The sequence below is a fragment of the Cupressus sempervirens genome, chromosome 11 (assembly GCF_028749045.1).
Source record: "Cupressus sempervirens isolate cs-2001-9-10 chromosome 11, ASM2874904v1, whole genome shotgun sequence".
NCBI classification, from domain to species: Eukaryota; Viridiplantae; Streptophyta; class Pinopsida; order Cupressales; family Cupressaceae; genus Cupressus; species Cupressus sempervirens.
In genome coordinates this window covers 164381067-164395286 of record NC_143128.1, presented here as the reverse complement: position 1 = coordinate 164395286, position 14220 = coordinate 164381067, and the positions used below count along the sequence as shown (strand labels likewise).

General features: G+C 33.5%; 1 pseudogene; it reads right to left on the bottom strand.

The window, feature by feature from the left end:
• Nucleotides 1-10094: 10094 nt before the first annotated feature.
• On the bottom strand, nt 10095-12872 carry LOC149528701 (GDSL esterase/lipase At5g03610-like; annotated as a pseudogene).
• Nucleotides 12873-14220: the final 1348 nt, after the last annotated feature.

Genomic DNA, 14220 nt, shown 5'->3' with positions numbered 1-14220 from the left:
ACTAGGTGTACAAGTCCATTAGTTGTAGAAAGATTGGGGTCTTTCTTGAGGACTGTCTCTGCATTCATCTGCTCCTTGTGAAGTATTTCCAAATGAGGAGTGATAGAGGATTGAATTTGCATCAATTTAGCTTTTGTGGTTGCCTCCTCTGCTGCTAAGATAGCTAATTCTCTTTGTGTCTGAAGTGATTGGACAAAATGCTTCTCACTTTGAGCTGGATTTGTAGGGAGTTTCATGCTAGAAATCTTCAAATTTTTCTCCAAGCTCAGTATCTTCTAGCTAGTGTCTTGTGTGAATGTGGAAAAGTCACACAACTTTTTGTACAGGAAAATATGTTTCCAAGTACAGTTTTGGCTGTTTCAATTTTCTTAGCCAGCTCTACTTGTGATAGTGCTATATCACCAAATATTTTCTTGTTTACCTTGCCTTGGAATTTTCTTTTTGACCATTCCAATAGTTTGGTGTTTGTTTCCTAGCCTTCACTATTCACCTGGTCAACTATATCAGATAGTTTCTCTATAATTGGCCTTGACTCATCTAGAGACTGTAAGTAGAAAGCTTCTATGAATATGTATTTGATTTCATTCAAGGTAAGCATGTGCTTGTGTTCTCTTCTTAGTGCTTCTTGTCTCCTTCTTCTGTCCAATGCACTCTGAATTTCACTGATCTTCTCTTCAGTGAGAGTGTTGGATTCATAATATGGAATCTTTATTTCTTCATCAAGCTTAGGAATTCCATAGTGAAGTTTCCCGACTACCTTTGATGAGCTTGAGCCTGGTGTCCTAATTTGTAATTGTAATATCGGTGCTCAGCTGCTGAAGAGTCTGTGTTGGAGTACCAGATTTGGATAATGCAGCCAATGTTTGTATTGCAAACTCCTCCTTCTTTCTTTTCTCATATTTTTCTTCAGCTTGTATATCCTTTTGATGATCACTAGGTGGGGTTGAACTTGCTGGCTGTTCAGATGTTTCTTTAATTTCCCCTGTTGTTGTACTCGGCATCTGAAGTGTGTTAATGAAGGTGGTGGAGGAAGGAATAGAATACTAGTAGGTTGTATGATCGAAGGTGGTTCTTGTGTTTTCACCTTGACTGCCTTTGTTTTGATTACTGGGTTTTGCAATTCATCAACACTGACCAATACAGGATTTGAACATAATTTTTCTACTAGTGTTGATTGGTCAAGGATTTCTAAATCCTCTGTAGTTAATGGATTGATGTTTGGACTTGAGGTGTCTGTAACATCCTTGATTTTGATAATCTCTACAGGTGTGATGGTGGCATGAGGAGGACTAGGAGGGGATACCTGTGTGTCTTGCACACTTTGATCTTTTTGCACAGCTATATCTTTCTCTTCCTCTTTCTCCTCTGTATGTGCCTTTTCATCTTCCTTTTCTTCTTCAACCTTCTTCTCCACTTGTTCCTTTTCTTTTTCTTTGATTCCTGATGCGTTCTTCTCCTTTATCTTGACACTTGCCTCTGCTTTATATTCTTCATTTTACACATCTTCTATTTTCTTGTAAACTATCTTCCACAATCTTATGGATTTTTTAACTACCTCCTCAATTTTGTTTTGTAAAATGCCGAAAGCTCTATGTTTGGGAGTGAATCTATTGTTATGCCTCTTGACTACATTTATTACTTGATCCTTAGTCAAATCAGGCAAAAATCTAGCTAATGTTGACTCCCTTATCTCCCTTTCCATTTGTAAACAAAAATGCCATTTATCCTCTACAATTTTGCACAATTCTTTAGGCATTGATTCATCTAATTCTAGAGGTGTGTGCTTATACTTAGCCATCATAGCATACACTGATTCCTCTAATTTATTTTGTTCTTCTTTGTTGAGCTTAGAAAAAGTTAGATTCTTTAAACCTTTCAAATCATCATTCTTGATCTTTGGACATAATTTATCAATAGTAGTTTGAGGTTTGTGCCTTACCACTTGAAATTGGTTGTTGTCCTCTGACTCAGTCTTCTCCTCATCTGTTTGAGGCTAGGCAACAAATTTTCTTTTCTTCTTTGGCTTGACAGAAGTCTTCTTTGAAGTTTTCTTCTTCTCTCTTGCCTCCTCTTAAGCTTTTTGTGTTGCAGCCCTTATAGTAGGTCTCTTTGGTGCTAGACCAGCTACTTTCTTTCCCTTGGGTTGAGGAGCAGGAGGAGTTGTGGCCTTTCTTTTTGTGACCTTGATTTCAACTTGTGCTTCCTTGGCTTCTTCTTCCTTAGCACTTTCCTCTTTATCTTCTCCTAACCCTTCAGTCAGACCTTGTGGTTCATCTCCCTCATCTTCAATGTCTTCTTCTTTCTCTTTTGTTGTTCCTTCTTCTTCAACACAAAATTTTCGTTCGATTTTCCTTACCAATTTTTCTTTCTTCTTTACTACTGAGGTAGTTTTCAAATCTGTTATCACCCTTGATTTTACAACATCATAGGTTCCAAAGGATTTTGCATTCTTATCAACTTCTTCTGCAAGGAGGGTTGTTATTACTACAGAGGCTTGATCAATATTGAGTTCATAGCCTAGTGGCCTAAGCCATCTTACTCTAGGTATGACTACTTGTATATAGGTATAATCAATATCTACAAGAAAACAAATGTCTTTTTCATATTTGTCAGTCAATGAAACTAGAATCCTCATTCTTTGTTTCATGGACTGTTTGATGTACTCAAAGTAACTAGTCATTTGGGCATCAAAATTATCAACCATCTATTCAATATATCCATTGATTTGTTCAACAATTGTTTTGTCTGGACTCCATCTCACCTTACCCACAGAAGGGAATTCTTTCATCAGATAGAAAAACATGCACACCAAAACTGATCCAAATTTGCACTAAGCTCCCTTCCTCTTCCTTATAGCTCCCAGATTCTCATTAATCTATTGAAATATGAGCTCTGCTAGATCATAGGTATGATCTTTTTTAATCAATTTGTATGCAACATCAACTGCTATACAAGGCACACTGTTTAACCTACTTGACTGATAGAATTTGTGTGAAATGATTCTCATAGCAAAATCTAGTAGGGGTTTTGTGATTGTATCAATAGTCATTCCCCTATTATTCCATTTAGCACCTATTTTTCTCTCTATTACTTCCCTTTTGTCACTACGCAGGGTCTTTGGCCGATCTAGGGTTGGAATACCAGTAACCCTATGAACAGTTCTCTTGGTAAATTTCACTGGCCCTATTTCTAACCAAAAGGCTCCATCATGTATTCTGCTCAAAACTATGTGTACCCATTCAACTTTGAAAACAATAAAAAATTCTAGAGTTTTGGTCAATCCTTTTCTCTCGACTATTGAGAACTCATCTTTCAATATCTTGTTCTCACATAGCTTTTCATATGCATTGTGAATTTCTAAATCTCCTATGGCTCCAATTTTGTAGTTATAACATCTACGAACATCTTGGACCATAATAACTTTATCAGGAATAACTGATAATGCACCTGGAGGATCATTCTTATATGCAACTTCTGGAATGGGCTTGAATTTTGGTTGCTTAACTTCATTACTAACCAACTATATCTCATGACTCTCTTTTCTCTTAGTGGTTTGAGACCCAGATGCCATTATTTTCCAAACTAGGGTTTATAGTTTAAACATGTTTATAAACACTACGTAGCTCGGCACTTAAGTAAAATACCTCAAATCGATGAGACTCATGCTGAATCGCTGTGAAAATCTTCACAAATGGCCTCTAAGCTAGCCTTGCTCTTCTCATCTTTGCTTCATGTTTGAATGGTAAGAAATGATCGAAAATCAAACTATGTACTCTTCAAAATAGAGTAATTAATGCTTAGTGTGCTGACAACTATCTACTTGACACCTGAAGGATTTTGACATGACTTAGCACTCATTGCGTTTCACTTCGTTTGGCTCCCATTGATATTTTACTACTTGGCATCATCTATCAACTCGGTCACTGTTAGCAACTCAGCACCTGAAGATAATTTTGGCAGATTTTGCAAGACTCTCAATTTGGACTTAGCATCTTTGCTTATGTTGATTTCTTCTTTGCAGTTCTTCTATGTTTTGGGACTGATGTATGATGTAACTTAGTTTATCAATCCCACACACCCATTCTTGCTTAATTTGATGAAGTGTGATCACTTGACCTGTTAGGTGAAGTGATCTCTACACTTGATGTGCTACACTCATCTTTCTTCTTCCATGTCTTATTCATCTCACTTTTTATGTGTTCAACATCTATCTTTGCCTTTCCATTGTTGAACTTAGAACTTGGTTCCTTTGACCTTGTTGGGCAATTCCCACTGATATGACCAATTTTTAAGCAACTGAAACATGTGTTTTGACTCAACCATCTTTTATAGTTTCCCCTAAAATGTGTTCTTATGCAATTTTGGGGTATATGTCCATATTCTTGACAATAGTGACAATTGTACCTAGTGTTGTAATCCCAAAATTCATGGTTTGATGTCTTTGCTGGTTGATTTGATGTCCACATAGGCTTTGATCTGTAGTCAAAAGCTCTATGTCCATATTTCTTGCAATTATGATAGTGACCCTCAAATCTTGATGTCTTAATAGTCTTGGTTCTACATTCATATGATTGATGACCTTGCTTCTTGCACTTATGGCAATAGTTTACATTCTTAGTCTTATCATGCTGATGGGCTTTCTTTCTTCTACATAAATTAGATGTATGTCCTTTCTTTCCATAGAAATGACATGTAAGTTTGACATTTTTACCTTTGTCGCTTCTTTATTCAGCACTCTTTGATGATTCTCCAACTTCAGTGTTGTTGTATCCAAGTCCTGATGTATCATGGGTTGATCTTGGGGATTTTAGTAATTGCTCAAAATACTTGATGGCTTCATTGGGTTTGTTGAAGCTTTTTGAAATTTCCTTTTCTCTTCTTAAGTCATTTTGCAATTGTTCATTCTGCATCTTTAGTGTAGAGATCTCAATGTCTTTCACATTAAGTTCATGATGAAGGTTCATCATTTGGGCAAGTGTATCCATCTGCATGTTTGAGATCCTTGTTAATTCAGTACATTTTTCTTCAAGTCTGTTTGCAAGATTCCTTTTGTCATTTTCCATCATGACTTTATCTTCAACTACTCTTTTCTTTTGTTTAGTGATTTCACATAAAATTATGGCCTGTGATTCATGTTCCATCTTGAGAGATCTTATCTCATCTGTTTGAACTTTGTTTTTCTCCATTAGTTCTGCAATTGTTGCATCAAAATATTTAGTATCTCCATTGGAAAATATATTTGTGGTATCAATCTCCTTGTAGTTTATCTCATTTTCGGCTATGGCTAAATCCTTCCTTCTTTTCAATGAGTTTCTCAACTTATCTCTAGATTCCTCCAAGCTATGCAGAGCAAGTTGCACATCTATCACCTGATTTTCAATGATCTTTCCAAGTTTGAAAATTTTCATCTTTAGATCTTTTCCTCCAAGCTATTAGGCTTTTTCTTGTGAGAACCTAATCTACTCTGATACCAATTTTTGGAATATTCAAATATGGAAAGAATGCTGATGAGAGGGGGGGAGGGGGGTGAATCAGAAGTATTACACTTTATACAATAAAACTTTTATCTGAAAGTAAATTGCATGCATGTAAATACATAATGAAAATATGAAACTAAGACATGCATCAACAACACATAACACTGGAATTTGGTAACCCAGAAACCCTCCATAAATAAGAAGGTAAAAATGGGGTGGCAATGATACCCACAAAAATTCATTGCAGTAATATTGTTCAACCACTTCTGATGGTCTGCCCTGTTAAAGGCCTGCCCTATTAAAGGCTTTACACTGTGTCAATAGTGACCTAGTTAAAGGATTTACAAACACTTAACATGAAGTGTCACCCTATTAAAGGATTTAATCACCTTTTGATAAGGATCTACAAATAGATGTTAAGCCAACCTATCTACATAGGATTTCTTTTCTAATACAATGGTAAGAGAGTATTAGGTATTATAAACTTGATAGTTTGCAATCCTTGATTACTAAATTTAGGCACTTGTTCTAGCTCTCTCTCTAATTTTGATCCTCTGAGATCTAATTTCTGTTCATCTCCTTTGCTTTGTTCTGATCAACTGAATATTGAATTGTTGCTCTTACTCTCTATGTCTTCTTTCACTGAATTCTATTATGTTTTTCCCTTAACACTATTCTCTTTCTCTCATCATCATTATAGTTAATCCTTTGTCTTCCTTAAAAATACTTCAAAGACTTAGGGTTAGATATGGATCTATGATCCACATTGAATCTCAATTTTCCACTCAATACTTCTCTTTTTGCTGATTGGTTGCATGCCTTTCCAATTTTCCAATTGGCTGCATGCAGATTGCATAGGAAATGTAAAAGATTCGTTCTTATCTCTAGATCTTTCGAGATTTACCTTATGTCAGCTACAAAAATGGTTTACATCATAGTTTGTGCAATTACAAACTCTTATGTTGATATCCTGAGTTACTCGGCTCCTGAAGCATTACTGATGCTTGACACATGCTATTTCTTGGATAGCTCGGCACCTAAACAAAATTGTATCACTCAGCACCTTATGTTACTCAGCACTTGAATAACTTGGCACTTGATATCACTCGGTACTTGATATCACTCGGCACTTGATATCACTTGACACTTGATATCACTCGACACTTGATATCACTTGGCACCTACTCTTTGCTTGGCATGTATAGTGAAAAATGGTTAAGTGTATTGACACTCAGCTGTCAAAATTATTCTTTAAACCAACAATTGCTATTTCCTGTTAGAGTTTTAGAGTGCTCATTTTTAGCTTCACTGTTTATTTAGCAATATTTGTTTTCACTAATATCCCAGGCATGATCAGTGACAACATCAATTAAGAATGACAAAAAATGAAGGTCATGGAAAGTTATATGTATTATGAACTATATTTTTTTTCAAGGTATACTGATTAATATAGTCAAGTACATTTTTTAGTTTTAGAACATCAACAACAAAACCCTGGTAGAGTTTGATTGGTTTTAGACATTTTAAATTTTTTTCCAAACTTCTTTTTTGGTCAATTTTGGTCAAGTTGATCCTCCAACCCTGAAATAGATCACTAAAAAGATGAAATTTATTTGATTTTATGTATTTGTTATTCACTATGAAAAGTATTCTATGCATGATTCATTTTAATGGTTCTTACTATTAATTATCCCATGACATTTTTTGCAGGAAACAATACATTTTATAGGAAGCTTTATGACCTCACGCTACGAAGATTTAGGCCCACCATATGTAAAAGGTGGCACATCATAACTGAACTAATTTTATCCCACTTTTTTTTTCATATCATTAATTGGTGCAACATTTTTCATTTCATTTGGGTCTTTTGTTATACTAGCTATATCTAACAATTTTGTGTTTTTTCTTAAAAGGTGGAACTACCAAGATAAAAAATTAGAAGCATGAGTTTGGTAGTAATATTTTTTATCATAAGAAATTGTTACAAAAAGCTTCCAGGCATCTTAAGGTTGTGAGGGACACATATAGAAAGAGTCTCATCCTAAACCTGTCGTACAAGCATCCTCCCTTTGTTTCAGTAAGGGACTGGAATGAGTTCATTTTGGATGAAAAGGAGAAAGGGGAACATCCAAAAGAAAGTACACCAGCAAATCCAAAAAGGTATGCAATAGTATTAACTACTAGTATATTAATGAGAAAATTTAGGGTTCAACTTCAGTATCAACAATTTCAACTAGCTCAATTTAATCTATCTATTGATGAAAGGTATGTAATTCATATGTTGACACAATTGCTTTCACCCTATTATGAATGCTCTCTAAAATTTGGGCATCTAATAAACTGTGGTGGTTGATTGCACAAAGAATGCCCATATACAACTATATATATCTCAATCTAGGCATAAATCCTACATAAGATATAAATTGTGTTCTTATAACTTCACATATAGCTATATTATGTATTGAAAATATAGTGATGCTCAACTACATGTACCATAGTTGTATGTGTTAGCAGTTTAGGTGATAAATGATATTCAGTCAGTGTAATGACAAGTACAATTTTTTTGAAAAACTTTGCAAGAATTTTACTAATGGCCACTCTCCTAAAAGTAATAAGCATCACGTTCAATGTTAGAAACAAAAGGTAATGACAACTGAGCACTCTCCTGACAGTATGGTGTAGTTAAGTTATAGGATGCTAAATTGGTATTGTACCTGTAGGTGTCTAAGATGTATTTTGTCTAGCTACACTAGTACCTGATATCTACTAAGATGCATACTGTCTAATTGATGGTCTACCAATCATATAGTTATCTACAACAAAGATAAATAATGGTTGAGAGTTAATATTGAATTTGTGAAGTTTCCACAGTCCTTATGATTTCAAGATTTTTTTCCCTTTTGTATTAGACCATCTAGATTTTTTGTTGCCTATGTTTTGGATCAAATTCTATGATTCATCATTAGGGCAGATGGCAGGAGAAGAACTAACATTGTTTGTAATCCATATGGTGGCAAAAAATCTATCAAAAAATAACTGAATATGATTTTGGCATGAATGTTTTGGTTCACTTTTTGTGATCTATCAGATTCATTATCAAGATGAGAAATGATATGTAGATGGTAATTGTTAATTTTCTATTTATATGTTTTTTTTGTTTAGTTTATGTTCTCATAAACCATACTATAAAAACCCTTTGATGAATATTCTTTAATTCAATACAAATATGTTTTACTCCCCAACCTCTTAGCCTAATTATTTCCTAGACAAATGTACCACCTATAAACATCTGCATGTGGCACTAGAATCTCACAAAAAATCCACAACTGGGTTGAATGCTAAAACATTCCACTTTCAAGTGTTTTGGTAGTGTAACACCTTTGTCAACCCTCACAGGCATCACAGATGAATCCATACTTGCTATATTGATGGTAAAACCTCTATTTTTTTGCAATTCAATCATTTATTGAGACTCTCTCAAGCTCCTTCACAACTACTCTAGCATTTATCTACATTATTTCTCCTTTCCCACATGCAGTAGCATATCAGAATTCTTATTGCCACATTGAGATTATTATTGAAGTTTTGAGATCACCCTTTCTTTCTTGTAGCATTTCTGTGAGGGAAACTCTTTCCTTGGACACCTGGTCTTCCTCTTCTAAAGGATTAGTAATTTGCACATTTGAAGCTTTCTTAGGTGATAATACCTTGACTTTTATTTGGTATCTCCATCTATCTTTGTTGTCCATGGAGGTGGGAACACCAAAGTGGTGATTTGACTATGACAAGATCCTATTCAATCATCACAATACAAATAGAAACCTCCAAGACTTCCTAAATTAAACCACAATCTTATAATTAATTGAAATCCAACGATTTTGTTTCTGAGTGTATTGTAGGATTTGAGCTCTCAAAAGATACTTATCCTTTGTAGTGGTTCACTTCCCACAATCTACAAGTCATGCAATTGCAAGAGATTGGATTAGTTTTTTTAATTTGTTTATTATAGATTGTTCCAAAAATTATCCCCTATATGTTAGGAACTCGATCTTTCATGAGCATACCACTTTGTTTGTCCAATATCTATATTGTAGATAAATAGTGTTACATACATGGGAGATTCTATCCACTCATTGAATATCTCACTCAAAACTAAGCAAGCTCCAACAAAAAGCAACTTCAATTTCCTAAACATAGATAACATTACTCTCATGCATTGCAAAATGTTATTTAGTTATAGAATGACTTGTTGTCTCTAACTAAATAAACTAAACTAAATGTGTAAAATAATACACTCGATCCAATTGAATATATTTTAAAATCTAGAGTAAAACTATGAACATTCCAATATTTTCACAACTTAATAATAAATGTACTATAATAAAAAAAATGTAGCTCTAATATTTTAAGACTTAAAGCTTAATATAGTAATGTTTTGTCTAATTTATATAAAATTATTATTAAGATATTTTTAACTTTTTAAATTGACAACTATGAATAAATATTTTGTTAATTTAAAAAAAAAAAAAAACTAAAAATGAATAGATCCAAAATCACACCCTAAAGTCAAACCTCATCAATCCAACCCCCAAAATTACACCCTAAACTGAAATCCCATCAATCCAACCCCAATTCAAACAAGAATTGAGAATAAAGGACCATTCGTGATCTAAATTTCAGTGAAAATTTGTGAGGATAAGAGTCCAAGCCTAGCCTCTTAGAAAGCCATTCTACTAGTGATTGAAGAGGAGAAGAAAAGCCATCTTGAACAAACCCACAATGAGAGTAGTGAATATTTCTCATCACTTTCCATCCCTTCAAAGTAGGATAGTACCAATCAAAAAAGAAAAATTATCCTTGAGACTTGCACAGATGAAAAAGAGCTCTTCCTTATTCATCATAATCAACACACCCAACAATGGAGCTGCTCATGTTTCCATCTCTAGAACAACATGATCTACTCATCTCATGGATTCCTACTCAATACACAATACAAAAATAATTCAATCAGTATCCTCATGTATTTATGTAATCCTATAATTATGGCTCTTAAATAGATACACTATTTAGATGGAAAACCTGAAAAAGATAATCTTGAAATTCTTAACTACACTATAATCAATGTCTTTACCATATGCAAATGGGTTGAAGATAATATGAGAGAAGGCTGCAAAAAAATCAAGGATGAGGAAGTTGGCATCTTCAAGCTCCCTCAACTCTGAAATGGCTTCTGATAGATATTTTTTGTGGGTGGAAACTAAGTCCATTGTTGTGTTCAAACATATTGCTCCAGACTGTAAGTAACCTGGTTGGCAGTAAAATGACATGTTATTTGATACCAGAAAATTCCTTAGCCCAAGATTATATAGCTCTATGAGTTGCAGTTTCATCTCTACTATAACACTCTTCAAAAACTTCTATATTCCCTGTAAACATAACCCTCAGTCACATATTTTTTAAAATCACATTTGAATCATTCTAGTACAACATGACAATTAATAATATTAGATTTTCACAATCTATTTCAAAAAACTCTTTTTTGTTTCTGGATTTGATTGTGTAAGTTTTTTTAGTATCAATGGATTGCACTGTGTGATCCATCATCAGAATGAGAGAAGGATGTAAGATATGATCCATCATTAGAATGAGAGAAGGATGTAAGATAATTCTTTCATCCCAATGATAGATCACAGAGTGGATCTGAAAAGTTGATACAAAAAAAGTTTCCACAATTAAATCTAGAAACAAAAATAATTATTAGAACATAGCAAGTTTGGTGATATATATTCTTACCACTGTGGTAACATTTGTAGTAGCATAATCATTTCCATTCAGTGCTATTGAGTGCTTTAGATGATGAGAACAATATTTTTGAGATATAATGGAATCCTTGAAATTACCAACTTGGACACTCAGCTTTGGAACTCTAAAAGTATTAGATAACCCACTGTATGCTACTACAAAGTTTATGCATTTCCTTTCTTGTATATGATGGCTTGAACTTTTTAGAACCTTGTAGGTCACTGGAGATGGAAGACCTAAGATTTGGGCTACATAAATTTAAGAAAAAACAAGAAATCTAGTAAATGCATTCACCTGTATATTTAAAACCATGTCAATATAATCATAAATAAAAGAAGTATTTTAATCAATGAGAATAGATTTTTACAATCTATGACAATTATTTTCAAGAGCTTCTAGATTTGATTTTGTATAGTTTTTTTTGGCATCGACATTTTGAGCCATCATCAGGATGAAATCAAGCATAAGAGAGATGAAACCAAGCATAAGAGGCCACAAGAAAAAAGATACACAACCACAGAGCACGGAATTTGATTTGAAATATCCATGCTTAAAAAATTATACACAATTAAATCCAGAAGCTCTTGTAGATAAGAATTTTAATGTTAATAGATTAAGGAAATAGGATTGTTTCGGTCCATGGCTCAGAGTATACAAGAGAAGCACTACTAGAGAGAACTTATTGTAGTTATCAAGACTTTAAAATTGAAAATTGCTTGTTCAATTTCAATATAATTGTATCCTGAAGAGGGCATCAATTATGAAGAGTTATATGGATGCATTGAAAAAGGATTTTCAAAGGATCCTATAGTGCAATTCTAAAGGGTCAGGGTTTTTTTGTTTCATATGATTACTTTGAAAAGTTTTGGCTTGCCTTCCAAATGCAATTTCAATAAGATTTTTTTGATAGGATTTTTATATCTTATAAAATTTGGGGGAATTTCTAGGTTCACAGTGCAAAATATAAATATACAAAATTGCAGACGAGACCCTTAACCATTATTATACTTAGAAAATCAGAAGTCAATACCATGATCTATAATCATTATATAATTAGAGAGAACTCAAACATATACCTATATTAGTTGATGGTGTAAAGCACTTGGAAACCCCAGTACATAGCAATGGAAAAGTTTGAGGCAAATTGACTTCTATTTATATTTCCTATCCAAATATTTTGGGCTAAAATATGCAATAGCAGTTCCTGATATGAACAAGAGTTTTCGATATGGACCTTTGAGATCATTAGAAATTGATTTTGAGAAAGATTTCCTAAATAATCAGTAAGAATTCTACCAGATGATACCTTTCCTGATGGGTGCCCAGGCCAAGTGATACCATATGGATATTTCCATGCTGAAACTATGCTATTTTTCATACCAAGATAGTAATTTCCAGTGTTTGCATATGAATCTCCAAAAGCAAAAAGAGCTTTTGTTTCATCTCCATTACATATACTTAAAAAAACAACACTTCAATCAATGACCACACTAAAATTATATACCAATTTTGCAATAAGAAAAGCAATTATCAATCATTACCCATTAAAACTGGCAGAAACACCAATAGGATTGATGACATTTTGGCAATCATTTTTCATGACCTTCTACATCTACAGTTAGTAAAATTGATTGTTTGGTTTATATGGAAAAATCATCTAACTTTTTTGGTCAAGACCAATGTCTATGAAGTTTTCAAAGACCTTCTGAAGGAGTTCAAAATTAGAAGCTTGAAGACTGAGTTTACATTAAAAGTTCAAGAAAAGTAGAGATATGTTGTGCTGAGTAAAACAAAACTTCTTCCAATCAGTAACCACACTAAAATTACATCCAAAAATCTTAATATGATAAGCAATTCTTAGTTATTACCAATTACCAATTACCAATTACAAAGAGTACCAAGAATATTGATGACATGTGGGCAACCATATTGATGACCTTCTAGATCTATCATGGATCAATAGCATGATTACACATGTCAATTAAAGGTATGATGCTATAATTTCTTCCCTTTTTTCATATTTTTGGTGGAACATGCTACTTTATGCTAAAACCTTCATACCAATATATAATAATCGACTAATTAGTATTGATCTTTATATCTATATCATCTAACATATTTCAAACTTTTCATAGGTTGTAGGACACATCAAAGGCAACAAAGGTGAGGCTGGAAAAGGTTGGGCAACACAAAATTGGCTCTAGGGGATATTCAAAAATCAAAGCACGTGTTGTAAGTAGCAATAAATGAATTGCAAAGAAAATTTATTTATAAAATGAAAATAAATTTTTTAATTAATGAAAAAATGCAGGGTGCTGATTTTAATCTTGAGGCCACAGAAGAACACAAAAAAATTGTCTTCAAGCAAGGCTATGCAGCAGTGGTTGAATGCCTACGGAAAGCTTCCATTGCCCTAATGGAATAGTCTCCTGCATCATGTGCATAGGTAAATATGCCAAAAAAAATTAGAAATTGAATACTTGAGCAACAATTTATTTGATAATAATGTGCATGACATTACAATGCAACCTGTTAATCGTGACACAGATCATATGCAGCATCACAAAGGCCCTGGTGTACATCATACTATCAATGGAGGTGCTCATTTTTTATTTAAAACTAATTATGTAATTATTAATACAATTTAACATCTTTAATTGAACTTGGTGTAACCTATTTGTGTTGAGGATATAGAATCATGTTGCGTTGAATGAGTGCTAGAGGATGTTTAGATTGATTAGCAGGTAGATCATGTCACACATTCAGGTAAAGAAAATCTATGGTTTGTTCTTTTAAATTAATATTTTGATTTAGAGTTCTTTTACTTAAATAAAAGCTCATAATTCACTAATATAAAATGGTGCAAATTTAACTTATGAAGTACTTGTTATTGCAGTAGACCCCCTTTCGTGCAGCAGCCTCATGATGTTCCTGAACGGAT